This window comes from Mus caroli, chromosome 16 (genome assembly GCF_900094665.2).
Source record: "Mus caroli chromosome 16, CAROLI_EIJ_v1.1, whole genome shotgun sequence".
Taxonomy (NCBI): Eukaryota; Metazoa; Chordata; class Mammalia; order Rodentia; family Muridae; genus Mus; species Mus caroli.
Window position 1 is genome coordinate 27,266,922 of NC_034585.1, and position 17,938 is coordinate 27,284,859.

The following is a 17,938-nucleotide window of genomic DNA, read 5'->3' on the forward strand; positions in this document are numbered from 1 at the left end:
CAGCTCTTATAAAAGAAAACATTTAATTGGAGGTTTGCCTAGAGTTTTAGAGAATTAGTCTACGATCATCATGGTGGGACCAAGACAGGCATGGATGGCTCTGGAGTAGTAGCTGAGAGCTTTACACCCTGAACCACAGACAGCAGGCAGAGAAAAAAAAGAGACTGGTCCTGGTGTGAATTTCTGAAACCTCAAAGCCAAAAACAAGGCCACACCACCTCCAATAAAACCACACCTACTCCCAAAAGACCACACCCACTTCAACAAGTCTATCCTTCTTAATCCTTCTCAAACAGTTCCACACCCTAGTGACTAAGCATTCAAATATTTGAGCAGATGGGAACCATTCTCATTCAGACCACCACACAGCCTTAGTCACTCCCCTCCCCTGTCCTCAAGGGCCAGGAGTAAGTGAGCTGCACTTCAAGACTGTTTAGCATCTATAAAGAGGATGTCTGTCTGGAAGGAGGGCTCATACCAAGATGGCCAAGGCTGAAGAGAGAGTTCCAGAGAGACGACCTTGAATTTGAAGTTGACGCATACAAGCTTTCTCCAGATTCTACAGAAAGCCATCTACACTGTGGGGTGGGTTGTGGAAGGGATGGAAGCGTCAGGAAAATGGAGTCTTCCCAGAGGCCAGCGTGTTACCAAACCTTGCCTGTAGTGAATGTAATGAGAACATAACCACTCCACGGTATGGTTGAGGGGAAGGCGTTTATCATAGATGTGAGGGAGAGAACAGCAAGAGGCATCTGGAAGAGTCCAGAGCAGGGAGAGAATATGGTGCGCTGAACATAGCCAGCAGACAATGGCCATGGGAGGAGTCGGGGGTGGGGAAGAGAAGAGGGGGGGCAAAGGAGACTGAGAGAGAGAGAAGACCAAGAGTGGAGCAGGCAAAGAGAGCACCAAGAAAGTATGGTCAAAATGGTGGGGGCTGTACAGGAATGGGAAGCTAGGGAAAGTGAACCCCACAGGCTGGTGAGCTTTAGGGTAGGGGACGGGGTGAGAAGAACAGAGAGGAGCCCCATGTACTGAGGGAGACTTGCACTCATCGCTACATGCTTTGTTCTCTTGGTCTCTCTCTGTTTCTGCTTCTCCCTCTTCCTCCCCCCCCCCCCCCCCCCCCCCGCACCCTCACTCCTCTCATGGCTCAGATCTGTGGTTAAAGTATTCCTCATGGTCTGTGCCCATTTAACTATTTTGGATGACCATATTTAACATTCTATCTTCATTTCCATTTTCTCCAAAAAAGCTCTGAGCAAATAATTATTTTTTAAGAATTAATTTATTTTATGTGTGAGTGTGCATGTTGTGTGTGTGTGTGTGTGTGTGTGTGTGTGTGTGTGTACTTTCCCCACACTGTGTAGGTGCATCACATGCATGCTAGGTGCTTGCAGAAGGCATCAGATCCGCTGGAACTGGAGTTACAGGCAGTTAGTTTGGAGCCATCACACAGGCGCCAGAAATAGAACCCAGGTCTTCTGCAAGAGCGTCGAGTGCTCTTAACTGCTACGTCATCTCTCCAGCTCCCAAATGATCGATTTTCCTGTTAAGTCAAAACAGAGTGGATATTTGCTTTCTTGGGGGCCTTGCTCTTTTGTATTCCCAGCTACACTGCCCTGTTATCTGCCTTACAAAAAGCAAAACCACTGAGTTGAACATTAACCAAAATGACTGAGAATGGGGCAAAACGCACAGTCCTGGCCTAGGCGGCCAAACCCCCTAACCCGAGTCGACTGTTCAAACAGGAAGAAACCCTGTGGCAGGCCACATCTCCAAGGGACTGGGGGTCAGCCGATTCCAAGAAATACTTTTCATTGCAGTTAATAAATATTTACTGAATTCTGTGTAGGGATAGCCACACAGACACCAGGGCACGAGGAGGGCTCAGGCAGGGGAATCTCTAGTTACATGCAAGAAGGGCTCTGAGGAGGCAGGAATGAGGGTCTTAGGTCATCAACAGACAATGTAGAAAAGGAGAAGTTTGGGGAGCAGGGGACAGCATGAACAAAGGGACAGAGGACAATGCAGAGTGTTTTGTAAATTACCAATGTGGTGACAGAATTTGGGGGTGCACAGTGTGTAGAGGGAGTATGGGCATTGGTGCTGGGCTGGAGGGCAGGTTGGGATCTGTATTAGTCGTGGTTCTCTAGAGAAACAGAATTTATAGAATGTGTGTGTGTACATATATATAGTACATATACATAAATATAATACATATACAGACATAAAGGGGATTTATTAGAATGACTTACAGACTGAGTGATCCAGCTAGTCCAACAATGACTGTCTACAACAGAAGGTCCAAGAATCCAGTAGCTGTTCAGTCCATGCGGCTAGGTGGATGTCTCAGCTGCTCTTCAGTTTGTGCTGGAATCCCGAAGAAGTAGGCTCTGATGCCAGTGAAGGAATGGACTTGCCATCGAGAAAGAGCAAGCAAAGAGAGCAAGCAGCCTTCTTCCGTGCCCTCTATACAGACAGTCAGCAGAAGGTGGGGGCCCAGATTAGAGGTAAGTTTTCCCACCTCAAAAGTTCTGGACTAAAGATGTGTCTTCCCACCTCAAAGATCCAGATTAGAAGTGGACCACTGCACTTTAACGATTAAGCAAACTGCAAGGTAATGGCACATCCCTTTAATCTTAGCACTTGGGAGGCAGAGGCAGGTGGATATCGGAGCTCTAGGCCAGCCTGGTCTACAGAGCAAGTTCCAGGACAACCAGAACTACACAGAGAAACCTTGTCTCAAAAAAGAAAAAAGAAAAATTAAGCAAAATCTTCCAAGTGCTCAGCCATTTTGGGGTTTCAGTTAATCTCATATGCAGTCAAGTTGACAACCAAGAATAGCTATCACAGCACCAAATAGAGAAAGATAACTCTGAAACAGGCCTAAGTTTAGAAGTTAAGGGACTGGAGAGATGGCTCAGGGGTTAAGAGCACTGACTGCTCTTCCAGAGGTCCTAAGTTCAATTCTCAACAACCACATGGTGGCTCACAACCATCTGTAATGGGATCCGATGCCCTCTTCTGGTGTGTCTGAAGACAGCGACAATGTACTCACATGCATAAAATAAATAAATCTTTTTAAAAAAGAAGACAAAGAGTCTCATCTAAATCATGGACTGGTCAGAGAGATACCTTAGAATGGCACCCAGGACAGTTTTATGGAGAGTGGCCCACTGGACTTAACCACAGACCCCCCCAAGAGGGAGACATCTGGGCTGTCCCGGATGCCGGTAACAAAGGCGAGACCATGGAGAAGAGAGGTGAAATGGCTCAGTCTCCTGATTTACCGGCCAGTGAGAGGTGACACGGTGCTGTGTGCTATCTAGTTATTGTCACCAAGCTGGGGAGTCACCTGGAAAGAGGGACGCTCAACTGAGGAGCTGCCACTATCAGACTGGCCTGCAAGCATGTCTGTGGGACATTGTCTTTCCTTCTTTTAACTTTATTGATTCTTCATGAGTTTTACATCATGTTCCCAGTCCCAGTCACCTCCCTGTCCCCTCCCATCCTCCCTCTGCCCTTGCAGCCCGCCCCCCCCCAAATAAACACACAAGCAACATCACACAGCAAGCATTTTTATACCCATTGGGCCATCTCACTGGCCCTGGGATAAAAGATTTATTTTTGGCTCAGCATTTTGAAGTTTTCAACCCACGGTCAGTGCATTGGATAGTGTGTTGTCAACTCAACACAGCCTCAATTAAGAAAATGCCTTCATAAGATCAGGCTGCAGGCAAACCTATAGGGCACTTTTAAACTAGTGATTGCTGGAGAGGGCCCAACCCGCCATGGGTGGCGCCGTCCCTGGGCTGGTGATCCTGGGTTCTATAAGAAAGCAGGCTGAGCAAGGCATTATGAGCAAGCCAGTAAGCAGCACTCCTCCATGGCCTCTGTATCGGCTCCTGCCCTGTTTGAGTTCCTGCCCTGACTTTCTTCAGTGACGGACTACCATAAGACAGTCTAAGCCAAATAAACCCTTTCCTCCCCAAATTGTTTTTGGCCAAGGTGCGGTAGCAACCTAAGCCCTAACAAAGGCAGTCAGCTTATTTGATTGCTATGGCCAGTCATGCTGTGGGCCATGGACCCATGTCCTCTACGCTGTCCCGTCCCTACCTCCTGCTTCCCAGCACCTCCCAGTACCATCTTATCATGAGTCCACCAAGGGATCAGGTCTGAGTCCTCAGATCTAACCATGTCCCCTAGCCATTGTCTTAACACATGAGCCTCCTCCCTCAGAAACATAGTTCAATCCTTTCTGGTTCCACAGATGCACAGGCAGGAAAGGGACTCTTGAAACCACTTTAATGGAGGGCTTTAACCCAGGTTTCAGGAATGGTGTGAGAATCCAAGAGCATATTTCCTTTAGTTCTCAGAGGTGCTGGCAGCCAGGGAGTCGGGAACACTTCCAGGTTAAGCTCCCCCACCCTGCAGCTGCATCCCCGCCTCTGCCTCCAGCCTGCTGTGCACACGTGTTGTCCTGCTGTCCCCCCTCACCCCCACCCCTCCATCCCCCACCCCCACCTCAGGAACCAGCCTGTGCTTGCTCACTCTCCCTGCTTCCTCAGCATCCCGGCCTGTGTAGATGCTGCCTTGCCCCCAGAATCTTCTTGCATCTATCCTCTCCAGTCCTCAAGACCCAAGCCAAGCATTGTCTCCCCTGGAAGGTCTTTCTGGATGCTCCACCTCCTTCTCCTGACATAGTAGGCTGTGTTAGTCCAAATCTCTCCCAGATGCTAGTTCCTGCCTGCATGATCCAGAGATGGAGTCTGTGCTCCCTCTCTGGGGTCTGGATGGGACTTGTGACTTCTGAGGCTGAGTTGTGGAAAGGAAAGCATTTTGCTCTCCTCTCACAGTGCTTGGGGACACAGGAGGGAGTCCTGGCCACAGTGAGAAGCTGAACCCGACGACACAGACAGACCATCCCCATCCCAGGTGCCTTCATTGCATCCTAACCCACAGTAACGCAAGAGACTCAGTGAGCACTGCTATTTTAAGCCTCGACACTTAAAAGCAATTTGTCACTCAGCAAGGGTCAGAAACACTTCTCTGGGGCCCCTTGCCTCCTGCTCAGAGCATTTCTCTCACTGGTGGCTGACTAGACGTCTCTCCTGCTGCATTTCCATCACTCAGAGACGGGGGTCATCATGCCAGCTGCCTTCCCTGGCCAGACACATTCCACAAAGGTTTACCCAGCAGACCCCAGGAAGGGAGAGAGAATCTGGCATGTCAAAGGTGAGCTCTATGGTGACAGAACCACGAGTGACCTCTCTGGCCACACAGAGATGGAAGCTTCAAAGCAAACGTAGCGTCGATGGGCTGTTCCTCTGGAGTGTTAAGGTTTTGCATATCACGGCTGTGTCTGCTAAGGCATGCAGGGTCTTGTTTGTACCCCACGGAAGCCATCTGTCCAGGTATCAGACCTACCCGGTATCTCAAGAGTCTCCTAAGCCAGGATTTGCAAGCATAGCAACCTCCCAGGAACACTTGTGGCTTCAGCTCTTCTGTCTTATGTCATTTGATTGACCCCCTTTCCACTGACAAGAGAGGAACGAAGACCCTGCTATCAGTAAAGGAAGTGGCCAACCCGGGTCCCTTGCCTGGAATCCCTGACCTCGCACACTCCAAACACAGTGAACGCAGCTGCTACTAGACATGGGTTCTGCTAGGATCTGCTTGGGGTTGACTGAACATGTAGGGATTCTCTGTCTCTTAGCACAGGAAATCTACATGCAGCCATATTGCATTGGATACAACTAGTACATAAAGAAACACACACACACGTATACTCTCTCACATGCATACACATATATACACACACACACACTCTCACATGCATACACATACATACTCTCTTACATGCATACACATACACACACGCACACATATACAAACATAATTATACACATGTTCACACAATACATATATACTCACATATGCATATACGCACGCACACACACAAACTCACAGCCACATGTACACCACACATACATCTCTCACATATACACATAGACATCCACACATTCTTTTTTTTTTAATTATTTTAGTAGTTATTTTTTTAAGATTTATTTATTATATGTAAGTACACTGTAGCTGTCTTCAGACACTCCAGAAGAGGGCATCAGATTTCGTTACAGATGGTTGTGAGCCACCATGTGGTTGCTGGGATTTGAACTCCGGACCTTTGGAAGAGCAGTCGGCGCTCTTAACCACTGAGCCATCTCGCCAGCCCGACATCCACACATTCTTACACACATAGATATATACATACTGTGATAGTGTGAATATGCTTGACCCAGGGAGTGGCACTATTAGGAGATGTGGCCTTGTTGGAGTAGGTGTGGCCTTGTTAAAGGAAGTGTGTCACTGCGAACGTGGGCTTTACGACCTTCTTTCTGGCTGCCTGGAAGCCAGTGTTTTCCTATTGGCCTTCAGAACAAGATGTAGAACCCAGCTCCGCCTGCACCATGCCTGTCTGGATGCTGCCATGCTCCCACCTTGATGATGGACTGAAACTCTGAACCTGTAAGCCAGCCCCAATTACATGTTGTCCTTATAAGAGCTGCCTTGGTCATGGTGTCTGTTTATAACAGGAAACCCCTAACTAAGACACATACATACTCTTAAACACACACATACAGACATACACACGTCTACACACACACACATACACACACACACACACACACACACAGAGCAAAAGCCAGCCAACTAACCATTCCAGCAAAGGCTCTTTGATGCTCTCTTCCCAAACCAACTTTAAATAACTGTTTGAGTTGCTTACTTCTTAGGTTAATTGTTTCTTTCTCCTGTACTAAACTAAGAATCAATTTATCTATGCTACATCTGTCTCACAAGTGTTGGCTATATAAACATTTAGGTGTACAAGCATGTGTGCATGCACCCTGTCTGTGGATAATGAGTTCGTGCAGGTGAGGACGCGCTCTGTAACCTCCTACATGATCTCCCTGTCTTGGTGGTGTCTCTGAGGCTAGCGTCCCTCCAGCTAAGGGCCGGGCAGGAAGGACACAGGCTGTGCAGTCAGTTTATGGCGAGCTGTCAGCAAGTGATGGATGCCCAGGGGTGGGTTGTAAATAAGAGAAATGAAACTCAGCAGGCCTCAGCCTCCTGAGACACACACCCCTTCCATCAATCTCTCGAAATGACTGCTTGGCATTCAGGCTTCAGCCTGACCTGGCTCCAGCGAGCCCCAAGCATTCTTCTTCAGCAGACAGTATTCCTTCCCAGGCCCAGAACAGGTAAACCTGGGAGCACACTGCGTGATGACATCTGCATGCCTTGCCATCACACTCTGCAAATGACAGAGACTATTTTTTATCCACCGGAGCACTGTTCCCACAAAGCAGAGCAGCATTCCCTCTGCTGGGCTGCAGAGGGTGGATGCTAAGGCACATTGGTCCTACCCAGCAGCCGCTTCTCTGGGCTCCATCCCAGTGAATTCATCTATGGAAACCTGTCTTTGTCGTCTTTTCAGTGTGGGTGACCATAAGCAAATGGATAAAAAAGCAATGGTCTACACTCTTGTTCTGAATTCTGATGTAGCAGTGACTTTTTCAAAAAAAAAATTAAAAATTATTTTTAATTGTGTCTGCATATCTGTGTATATGCACATGAGCACAAGTGCCCACAGAGACCAGAGGTGTTGGACTCTCCCTGGAGCTGGAGTTATAGGTGTTGATGAGACACCTGAGAGGGACGCTGAGGCTCAAGTGCACTTACCATCAAGACTGCTCCAGCCCTGAGAGTTACCTTTTATTACCAATTTTGTCCTTCAATCTCCCTGAAAATGTCCACCTCCAATAACAAGCTTGCCCTCCCTCATGCGTAGACACTCTCTGAAACATAGCTCCAAATACTCATGTGCTAGAACTTTGGCTCTCAGCTGGTGGTGCGATCACTGATAGGCGAGTGGATCTTGAAGGCTCTGACATTCAGTGGGCTAACCCATTGATGGATTCCTCCTGTCATGGCAGTATTGAGAAATGGTAGCATCAGGAGTTAGAGTCGAAGCTGGAGGATGTGAATGATCAGAAACACAGCTTTGAAGGCTACGGCTATGCCGAACCTTACCCTTACTCTTGCTCTGTTTCCTCCAAGGATGTCATGTGAACATCTTCCTCTCTTCCACACCTTCTGCAGGCATGCTTTCCCTTGCCTTGGGCCCAGAGACATTGAGCCAAGTGGTGATGGATGGAAACCTCAGAGACAGTAAGAACCGGGACTTTGCTTCCTTTTACATTTGCAGGTGTTGGCCACAGAGACGAAGAGCTGTCTAACACATGCATCAACAGCCAGCCATGGGAAAAGTTTCAATCATGTATTTCTACATCAATAGTGAGGGACCCCAGTAGTGAGCCCAGCTGGCAAGCGCTCACTCAGCACCCACATCTAGGTCATGCTGACCAGGGTCACAAGGTGTCTTAGCTAGGGTTTCCATTGTGGTGAAAAGACACCATGACCAATGCAACTCTTAAAAAGGCAAACATTTAAATGGGGCTGGCTTACAGGTTCAGAGGTTCAGTCCATTATCATCATGGTAGGAAGGATGGCAGCATCCAGGCAGACATGGTGCTGAAGGAACTGAGAGTTCTGCATCTTGACCAGAAAGAGACAGACTCAACTCTGGGCATAGCTTGAGCATATATGAAATCTCAAAGTCCCGCCCCCACAGTGACACACTTCCTCCAACAAGACCACACCTACTTCAACAAGACCACACTTCCTAATAGTACCACTCCCTATGGGCCAAGCATTCAAACACATAAGTCTATGGGGCTATACCTACTCGAACCCCTGGGGTCCCACAGAGACAAGTGCTTTTAGTTACATGGGGTAAACAGAGGCTCAAGAGACAATGACTTCCTTAAAGCCGAGGGGCAGATCAAAGACCCAGGTTGCCCAAACCAGAACTCTTGGTATCTAAAAACAGTTGTCCAAGCAAGAAGAGGTCACACACAGTGGGGTCATGTCCTAAGCCCAGCATGGAGAGGCCACTGCGCTGGACACTGGGAGACAGCAGGGCCCCTTCCTGTTTCCCTTCCTTTTCTCCATGACTCGCTGGCCTGCTGTAGCCTATAGGGACATCGTCTTTGGCCTGAGTTGAGGCAAATGAAGACACATCACTGGCATTTCAGGGGTTTCTTTGATCGCCATAGAGGTTCCCCACTACACATGTCCCCAGTTCCCTACTCTGTTCCAATTCTTCTAAGATCACCTCTTGTTTTATCTTTGTCTGTTTTGCTCTGCTGAGGGGGTGAGTGCAGGGCCTTGTGCATGCCAGGCAAGAGTGCCACCATTGAACAGAACCCCCGGCTTGCTTTTCCTTTTTATTTTGAGACAACATCTCACAGAGTTGGCCAAGCTAGTTTTGAACTCACTCTTAGCTCAAGCTGGCCTTGAACTTCTGATCTATCCTTGGTCTCCTCCGTAGCTGGGATTACAGGTCTGTGCCACTGGGCCTCGTTGTCCCTTCCCTGTGTGTATATCCTGCACCTGGATTGGCCTTTCAAAGGCCGACTTTGCAGAGCCTGGCCTAAGACACCTTAGGACCAATGAGTGGGTCTTAGCACCCCAAGATAGACAAAAGAGGAAAATAAAAAACGTCTCCGATGAACAGCTTTAGACCAAGCAGGATTTGGGGATGCGGGGGGTGTGGAAGGCTGTACTTTAGCTCCCAGAAGCCTCGCCTGCTCTCAGGCAGGCTTCAGTCAGTCATTTCAAAGCAACATCTCCACAGATTGCCTTTGTTTCTTCTCTGTCAGGGATCATGCTGAAGAGCAGGCCCTGCCCGAGGTGACACAGAACCGAGCCCTTCTTGTTTAGTGTGGGTACTTGTTTGCCTCACATGCTGTGAGCTCACCCCTTCCCCACAGCCACTGTGGTGGCTGGTCCTGCACCCTCCGTCTGACTCCTCTGAGGTTGGTGTTGGAGGGTAGATTCTCCCCTTTTCCCCATGAGAGGGCTGCTCTTGACTTGTTCTCAACATGTCTTAGGATACATAGCAGCTTTTACAGTACATCTTCTGCTGGACTTCCCCCTCCCTCCCTATGGTTCCGCTTCATTCCCTGATTAGATGGCATTTAAGTAATTACCAGAAATCCTGCTTCCAGGGCAGGGCCAACCTGGCAGCATCCTAGGAGATGCTGAGTTTCCCGGGAGCTCAGGATTGCTGGTGTGCTGCACTCACAGTGTGAACTCCCCCTGTGTGCTGCACTCACAGTGTGAACTCCCCCTGTGTGCTGCACTCACAGTGTGAACTCCCCCTGTGTGCTGCACTCACAGTGTGAACTCCACCTGTGTGCTGCACTCACTGTGTGAACTCCCCCTGTGTGCTGCACTCACAGTGTGAACTCCCCCTGTGTGCTGCACTCACAGTGTGAAGCCCCCTGTGTGCTGCACTCACAGTGTGAACTCCCTACGGGCTGCCCTGATTTTCGCAATTTGTGGCTGATTTTCATCATTTTCCTGTCACCTTCTATGGTCATCAGCAAGACTCTGTCTGCTCTCCAGCTTGTCATTTTTTGCTTTTAATCTACAGTCTGATAATCATGTGGGTAAACCTGCTGGCCTGGATCTATCACAAAGGCTCCTGGTTCTAGGGGGCTAAACAATCCTGTGAACAAACTCAAAGATTGTAACTTAGGTGCTTAGAGCATTTTGACGACAGAGGAGCATTCTTCATCCCTGAGTTAGAAAGCTCCCCTTCAGCGAGTGGAAGGGTGGGATACTGGGATTTTCTTTGCTGGAGTTCTTACATTTCTGGTTGAAAAACCAGCCACATCTATGGGTGAAAATGGGGTATCTAATGACACGTGCATGCCCTTGGGCCTTTTGTTTGCCACTTATTAGAACACGCTGATTTTGTAGACCCAATTTTTAAGACGCCTGGAGACCTCATGAGTTTCCTGGTTTCACAGATGTCAAAACAATGTCACACACCAGGACACGGTGATTTCAGAGCAAAAAAATTAAATTATTCCAACGACCAATACCAGTCCCTCCTTTTAGCTTCTGAGTCTAACTCAGAAGTGCCTAATCCCTGGAAAAGACCCCTGTTTCCTGTTGTAGGTGGGAGGAGGCATGTGGCATCCTGGCTTCTGTTTCTTCCCTCCCCACTGAGATACTCATGGCTGACTAGAACAACTGAGGGAAGACAGAATAATCATGGCCAAGGGTTTCCAACAGTCAGGGTCACGTCCATTATGGCAGAGAAGGCAGAACAGGGGTTTGATCTGTGGCAGCTGCTTGTTCACATGGTGGCAGGCTGGGGGACAGAAAAAAACAAAACCACAACCAAAAAAACAAACAACAACAGCAAAACAAAACAAAACAAAACAAAACAAAACAAACAAAACAAAACAAAAAGCAGGTGTAACTTTCAAAGGTTCAATCCTGAAGACCTGCTTCCACCCCAGCCTCTAAAGGCCGGCCCACCTCCTCTTTCCCTCCTCTTCCTCCTCCTCCTTTCCCCCACCCTCTAAAGGCCGGCCCGACTCCTCTTTTCCCTCCTATTCCTCCTCCTCCTTTTCCCCATCCTCCTTCCCTCCTCTTCCTCCTCCTCCTTTCCCCCACCCTCTAAAGGCCGGCCCGACTCCTCTTTTCCCTCCTATTCCTCCTCCTCCTTTTCCCCATCCTCCTCCTTTGCTTTTATGTTTGTGTGTTTGTTTGTTGAGACAGGGTTTCTCTGTGTAGCCCCGACTGTCCTGGAACCTCCTCTGCAGACCAGGCTGGCCTTGAACTCAGAGATCTGCCTACCTCTGCTTCCTAAGTGCTGGGATTATAGGTGTGCACCACTGCCTGGCTAAGCCTTACTTTTCCTAAAGGCTCCTCAACATTCAAAATAGCACCGCAAGCTGGAGACCAAGCATCAAGACACAGGTGTGTCAGGGACAGATTTAAGCCATAGCAAAAAAAAAAAAAAAAAGTTCGTTGCTTCTTGTGGGTAGGTGGGTGGAGGGTCTTGGGGGGGATTGGCTCCTTCCTCTACAACCATTTGAACTTCAAAGTGCAGGGAGCAGGCTTCTGCATGCCATAGCTGATGTACATACCTGGTGATGCCCAAATAATGGTGTGCTCCAACAACAAGTTCAAGAATATGTGCCAGCAAGCATGCTCACTGTCACCTGTATCAGAGTCCTGGGAGAGGGGGAAGGAAGAATGACCAGCCAGTCAAGCTGACTCCCAAGGGTTCACTGTGCAGTAGCATATGGGAGATTTATTGTGGGAAGTTTTACACAGGGGAGAGGGAGAGGCTGCTGCAAAGAGCTCCCTGGGACAGAAAGTAAATGGAGACCCCCTGATGCACAATTGGAACTATACAGAGTAGCTATGTGCTCCTGCTGGAGAGAGACCAGAAGTCCAGGCAAGAGGTGGCACATTCCACCACAGCTCGGATTCCATGTCGATGTCACGGTCGTGAAGGTCCCAAGGTCTTCGGGCAACAGGTGATAAGAGAGCTGGGGGTTGAGGTCACGGTTGCAGTGCAAAGCTAGCTCAGTCACTGGTGTGTTTGGAAGGCTGCTGCAAGCTAAGCGGATGGCCATGGGAGAGGTAGTTCCTGCCTGGAGAGAGGCTGGACGCTGGGCAATCGTTAGCATGATCTGGAGGCTGATTGTGTCCAGTGACCCTCTTGGTACTCTTGAGGCTGGGACCAGAACCACCATGAGTTCTGGCACAAAAGATGTCAGTGGTATGCTGACATCTGCATCCACGCAGAAGCCTTTGGAGCCTCCCAGACAAGAAGGCAGAGCTGAGAGCCTGGATGGATGTCGCAGGCCCCTTAGTGAGTCCCAGGGGAAATTCTCAAGTTCTGCGGGAGCAGGAAGAACTCCACTCATAAGCAGAGGCTTTAAATCACCTCTAGGCAGGAACCCAAGAGTACCCCAAAACCCTCTAAGAGTCAAGATTCTCTAAGGCGGAGCTGAGCTCCAGTTATGAGGGTTAATCAGCTGCACAGTGCAAGGAAGCTGCCAGGGGACAGAGCTGCTCCCACTGCTCTCAGAGAGTGGCCCAGGAGTGTCTCAGCAGTATGCTTGATGGATCCAAAGAAGGCACAGGATGGAGAGTCCCAGAGAGACTGCCTCCACTGGGGAGGGGTGGGGAAGGAAGCAGACAGTGGTCCTGCTGCTCAGTTCAACCAGGTACAGGGCGTGGCTTAGACTCCTAGGGCATTCTGAACTCTCCTGGTGGAGGTGTTTTCCATTTAGGAAAAGCTCTAAAAGGGCTTTCCTTCCTTCCTTCCTTCCTTCCTTCCTTCCTTCCTTCCTTCCTTCCTTCCTTCCTTCCTTCCTTCTTTCCTTCCTGTCTGTCTTTTACTGGTATTTGAAATGTTCTTTTGTGTGCGGATATACATATGCCATGGCATGAGAGTAGCTGTCAGGGGACAAGCTTCTGGAGTCGATCTTGTTTCTGCCACTGTGCAGGTTCTGACTAGATCTCTGTCTGCCTCCCACTTTGCTGTAGGAGTCCTGGGATTACTCGTTGCTCATCACCATCAGGCTTTTTACACAGGATCAAACTTAGATGCTGCTTCCTGCCGAATGTCACTCTCAGCCAAGTGCACACGCCAGGTGGAACTCTGGCCCCTTGGGCAAGACAGAAACATCTGTACTAGTCAAGTTCTCTTACTCACAGAGTCATTGGACAGAAGCCCCTGGCTCATTCTGTCACTCTGAAGCCAGCAAGCTAGTCGGAACCTTCAGCAGCCACCACAAAAAGCAAAGGCTCTAGAGAGCGCGGCACACCGGGCCTCCAGGTGAGTGAAGCTCTTGTTTCAAAGCAGATGTTGCCCCAGCTCTCTCACAGCCCTGAAGAAGCATTTCCCTCCAGGGATGCCCCACCCAGGCAGTGCCTGCCATGAAGGCTGGCCAGATAATGGTTCTGACATCTCCTGACATTGCCGGTCTGAGAGCCAAGCCTCTAGCTCAGTGTTTCTCAACCTTCGGTCAGGACCCCTTTGTCGGGGCTGGGAGGGGGGCGTCGAATGATGCTTTCACAAGGGTCACCTTAAAACCATCCTGCAAATCAGATAATTACATTATGATGCATAACAGTAGCAAAATTACAGTTATGAAGTAGCAATGAAATCATTTTATGGTTGGGGATTACCACAACATGAGAGGACTGTATTAAAGGGTCACAGCATTAGGAAGGCTGAAAGCCACGGCTCTAGCACGTGGGCTATAAAGGGCTTGAAGACAGGTGTGCCTGTTTCCAATATGTAAAGAGAGATGTAAAAGAAATTGCTATTTATACTCAATTTAAGATTCTAAAATACAGGCTATATATATATTGCCAAGAGGAGATTATTTTACAAAATGATGAACGACCAATATAATTCTAAACAGACAAAAGTCCGCTTCTTCCAACACACCCTGGCGGTCCTGGAACCCTGAAGTAGACTTCCATGCACCCAGACTTCAGTAGTAGATGTAGGCAGTAATGACTGTTGACAGGATCGACAGCATAGCGGTGTCTAGCGGCACCTTTCAGACCAGCCTCACTGACACCAGGCGGGAAACCAATTACCAACTCCGTTCCTGGACAGGTGGGCAGATAGGTCCTGGCACTGCAGCTGTGCTGCCAGGAGGAGGCGTCAGGGCCACCACGGAAAGCCGTTCTACCAATTGGCCACAAGAGGGAGTGCCGAGACCAGGATCCTAACATCTTCAGGGTCACGGCCAGATGTGTGCTCAGAAGCAAACTGAAACCCCGGAAATAATTCACGGTGGGATTGCATAGTGCTAGGTTGTCTACTCTTTCACAGCACCGTCCAGCTCTCCAACATCTTCTATTAGCACCAGAAAATTAAGAAAAGTGCTTTTTCCCTTATGCCCAAGCTTGCAACCTCAAAAAAGAAACAGCAGTTGGCACGTTGTTAGGAGACAAGCCAACCAGAGCAGGTAAAACAAACCCATGGCCAAGCGAGTAGCCAGCATTTGTCCAATCGTATCCCCACCCACACCCGCTTCCTTAGAAGTACAGCCATGTGTCGTATCACACGGGGAACACATTCTTATAATGGTAGGAGGTTCTGTCAGAGTTTCCATTGCCCCGACGCCAACTCAGGAGTATGGGTCAGCCACTCTATGTGGTCTCATGCAATCAACAGGGTGGCCAACATGGGATGTACTTGGATTCCAAAGTCTAAAGCAAGGAGATGTACAGTAAACATTTTGTTTTGTCTTTTTTAGGGTCTCAGGGACACCATCCAGGGCCTCTCACATACTAGACAGTCAGTCTGCATCTCGATAAAGGTTTCCCATACATGAAGGAATGCACTCTGAATAACGATAAACAGGCATAACAGTGTATGAGTCATCCATTGTAGGTATAGCATGCCATCCATAATTACATGTGCTATACTTTTATGACTACAGAGTTGTTTTACAGTAGATTCCCCAGAAAACAGTGAATAAGGTCCCCTGATTTTTGAACAGTTACCATGTTGCTAGAAGGTAAGAAGTTTTCAAATCTGTTACTGCTATCTTATGAGACCGTCTATGTACATGGCCCATCGCTGACCAAAACATCGTTTTAAAGGGCTGAATAATAACTATTATAAACAACAATCACTCTTTGGAAACCTATCTTACGCCACTGTCTTGGTGTGCTGTGAAGTACTGAACTATCGGTAAGGAGGCACAGAGCTCAGCAGTCTGCCCAGAGTGCCATGGCTCGCAGGTGACAGGAGGTCACCAACCTGCAGTGTCAACAGAATCCTGTATGCCAACAGGAGGCACACTACAAGGACAAGGTGGGTCGGGGTATGAGACATGCTTTTCTATAGAGTTTGTGTCTTGATTCAATCAAAGATCCATATACTGTGTTATACTGGGTAGGTCCCATCAAGCCAGCATTCACAACACAGCCCTGGCTTAGGATGCAAACGTCACCATTGGGCACAAATCTGGGCGGCGCCTATGCAAACTGAACCTTGTTCTCAACCCTGCCTGTGGGTTAGAGACATGAGGAGTAAACACTTTGTTGTTTATTTTAGAGGGTGACATCCTTGCCACCTCCCAACGTAACTTTAGTATTTTTAGTCAGAATCTCAGAAGATGAAGCCCAGACATCGTAACTTGGTTTATACTGAACTTTGTTTTTTGCTTTTTGGGGTTTTTTTTTTGGGGGAGAGGGGGTTGTTTGTTTGTTTTTGTTTTTTCTTCTTTGTGATGGATTCTCTCTATTTTGCCCAAATGAGACTTCAATTCCTGGGGCCAAGTGATCCTCCTGCCTCAGCCCCCTGAATAGAGAGGACTGTTGGTGTCTATCATTATGCTCAGCTAATCTTTGGGGCTTGTTTATATTTTGGTGCTGGAAGCTCAACAGTGCTCGCACACTCCGGAGCCGCTTAGATGAAGAAACAGACCCAGCAAGAGGTCACGAGTTAATAAATGTCAGAAGTTCTGAAAGCAGGGGACAGATGCCCTGATTTCTAGTACAGAATCACAAAAACAAACATAAAACCCCAAACCCAAAGCCACTTGATTCTTGGTGGTTGTCACTGTGGCTCAGTGGTTAAGAGCATGTGTTGATCTTCCAAAAGACCTAGGTTCTGTTCCTAGGGCCCATTTCAGGTGACTCACGGTGGCCTGTAACTCCAGCTCCAGGAGATATGACGAGCTGACTCTTTTTCTGGACACATATGCACATACTCCTATATGAATATACATACATATACACAATTCAAACTAACGTAAATATTAAAAAAAAAAACCCTCAGCTGTTGGATCAGGCTGGGCCACCCCACAAGGAGACATGACAGGAGACCCCTGGGTATCAGACCACACACAGAGAGCCACCAGCTTACACAGCTTACCTTGATGTAAGCTGGCTGTTACCACCAGTGTTCAGTGTTCTTTCCCCGGAGTCATTTGACTCAACACCATATTACATCCTAATGTAATCCGGAGTTATGCTTTTAACATTTTTAATTGTGTGTGTGTGTGTGTGTGTTCAACCATGCACATGTGTAAATACAGATATGTGCATGCATACACACGCTATGGCATGTTTGTGAAGGTCAGTGGACAACTTTTGGAAACAGCTCTCTCCTTCTACCATATGATCTGGGGATCAAATTCAGGCCGTGAGTTATACACAGAAAGTATTTTTATGTTCTGAGCCATCTGTCCTAACAGTCCTGGAGTTATGCCTTTGAGAAGTCGTAATTGAGAGAACTGTTAGCTGCCTTTCTCCTTTCTTTCTGAGGTGAACAAATGACTTCTTGGGTCTCGCCTGGAACTCAGGCGAGACCTTGGATATTCCTTGGATAGACAGTTAGGAAGACAGATAGGAAGTTAGGATGCCCTGTGGAGGCTGTAGCTGCACTTCCCGGGTGACCCCTCCGGCCGGGGCCCTCAGATGAGGGCTGCTCCCGGAAGAGCACCTGCAGTTGGCTCACCTGCCGCAGTGCCCCAGCAGCCAGGCCTGTCAGCCAAGTGGCTTCCTCTGCAGCCAGTGTGGCTGTGGGCTCTGCAGTGGGGTCACACCATCACTGGGGGCTTCAGCGGAAGTGGTAATGCTGAGTCTGCAAAGCCAGGCATCGCTAGCCAGGAGCCTCAGGGAGCCCAGCTGCAGGACCAGCCGTCTTTTGGACCTTGCTCTCTAGAAATCCGTTTCTGGGCTGTGCCCAGAACCAGAGAGATGGCAAGCTCTGAGAGGGCTTCAGCGAGGTGCTGCAGTAGTGCAGGACTGCAAATGGTTTCATCTAGTCAAGAAATTCAAGCTGAAGAAATGTAAAATTGGTTCTGTATAATTGATAGTACAAGTGTGGACTTGTACAGCTCTAGGGCTTCAGAATGGCCACGAAAGAGATCTAACTATAAATGTTTAATGAGGCTTATAGTGTTCGTTACTGGTAAAAGGTTTGGCCTCCTTGAACACTGTATTGTGATTGTGAGTTTAAAAAAAAAAA

At 48.5% G+C, this 17,938-nt stretch overlaps 1 pseudogene; it reads left to right on the forward strand.

Moving 5' to 3' along the window:
- Window positions 1-17,326: 17,326 nt before the first annotated feature.
- On the forward strand, window positions 17,327-17,735 carry LOC110311140 (annotated as a pseudogene).
- The last annotated feature ends 203 nt before the right edge of the window (window positions 17,736-17,938 follow it).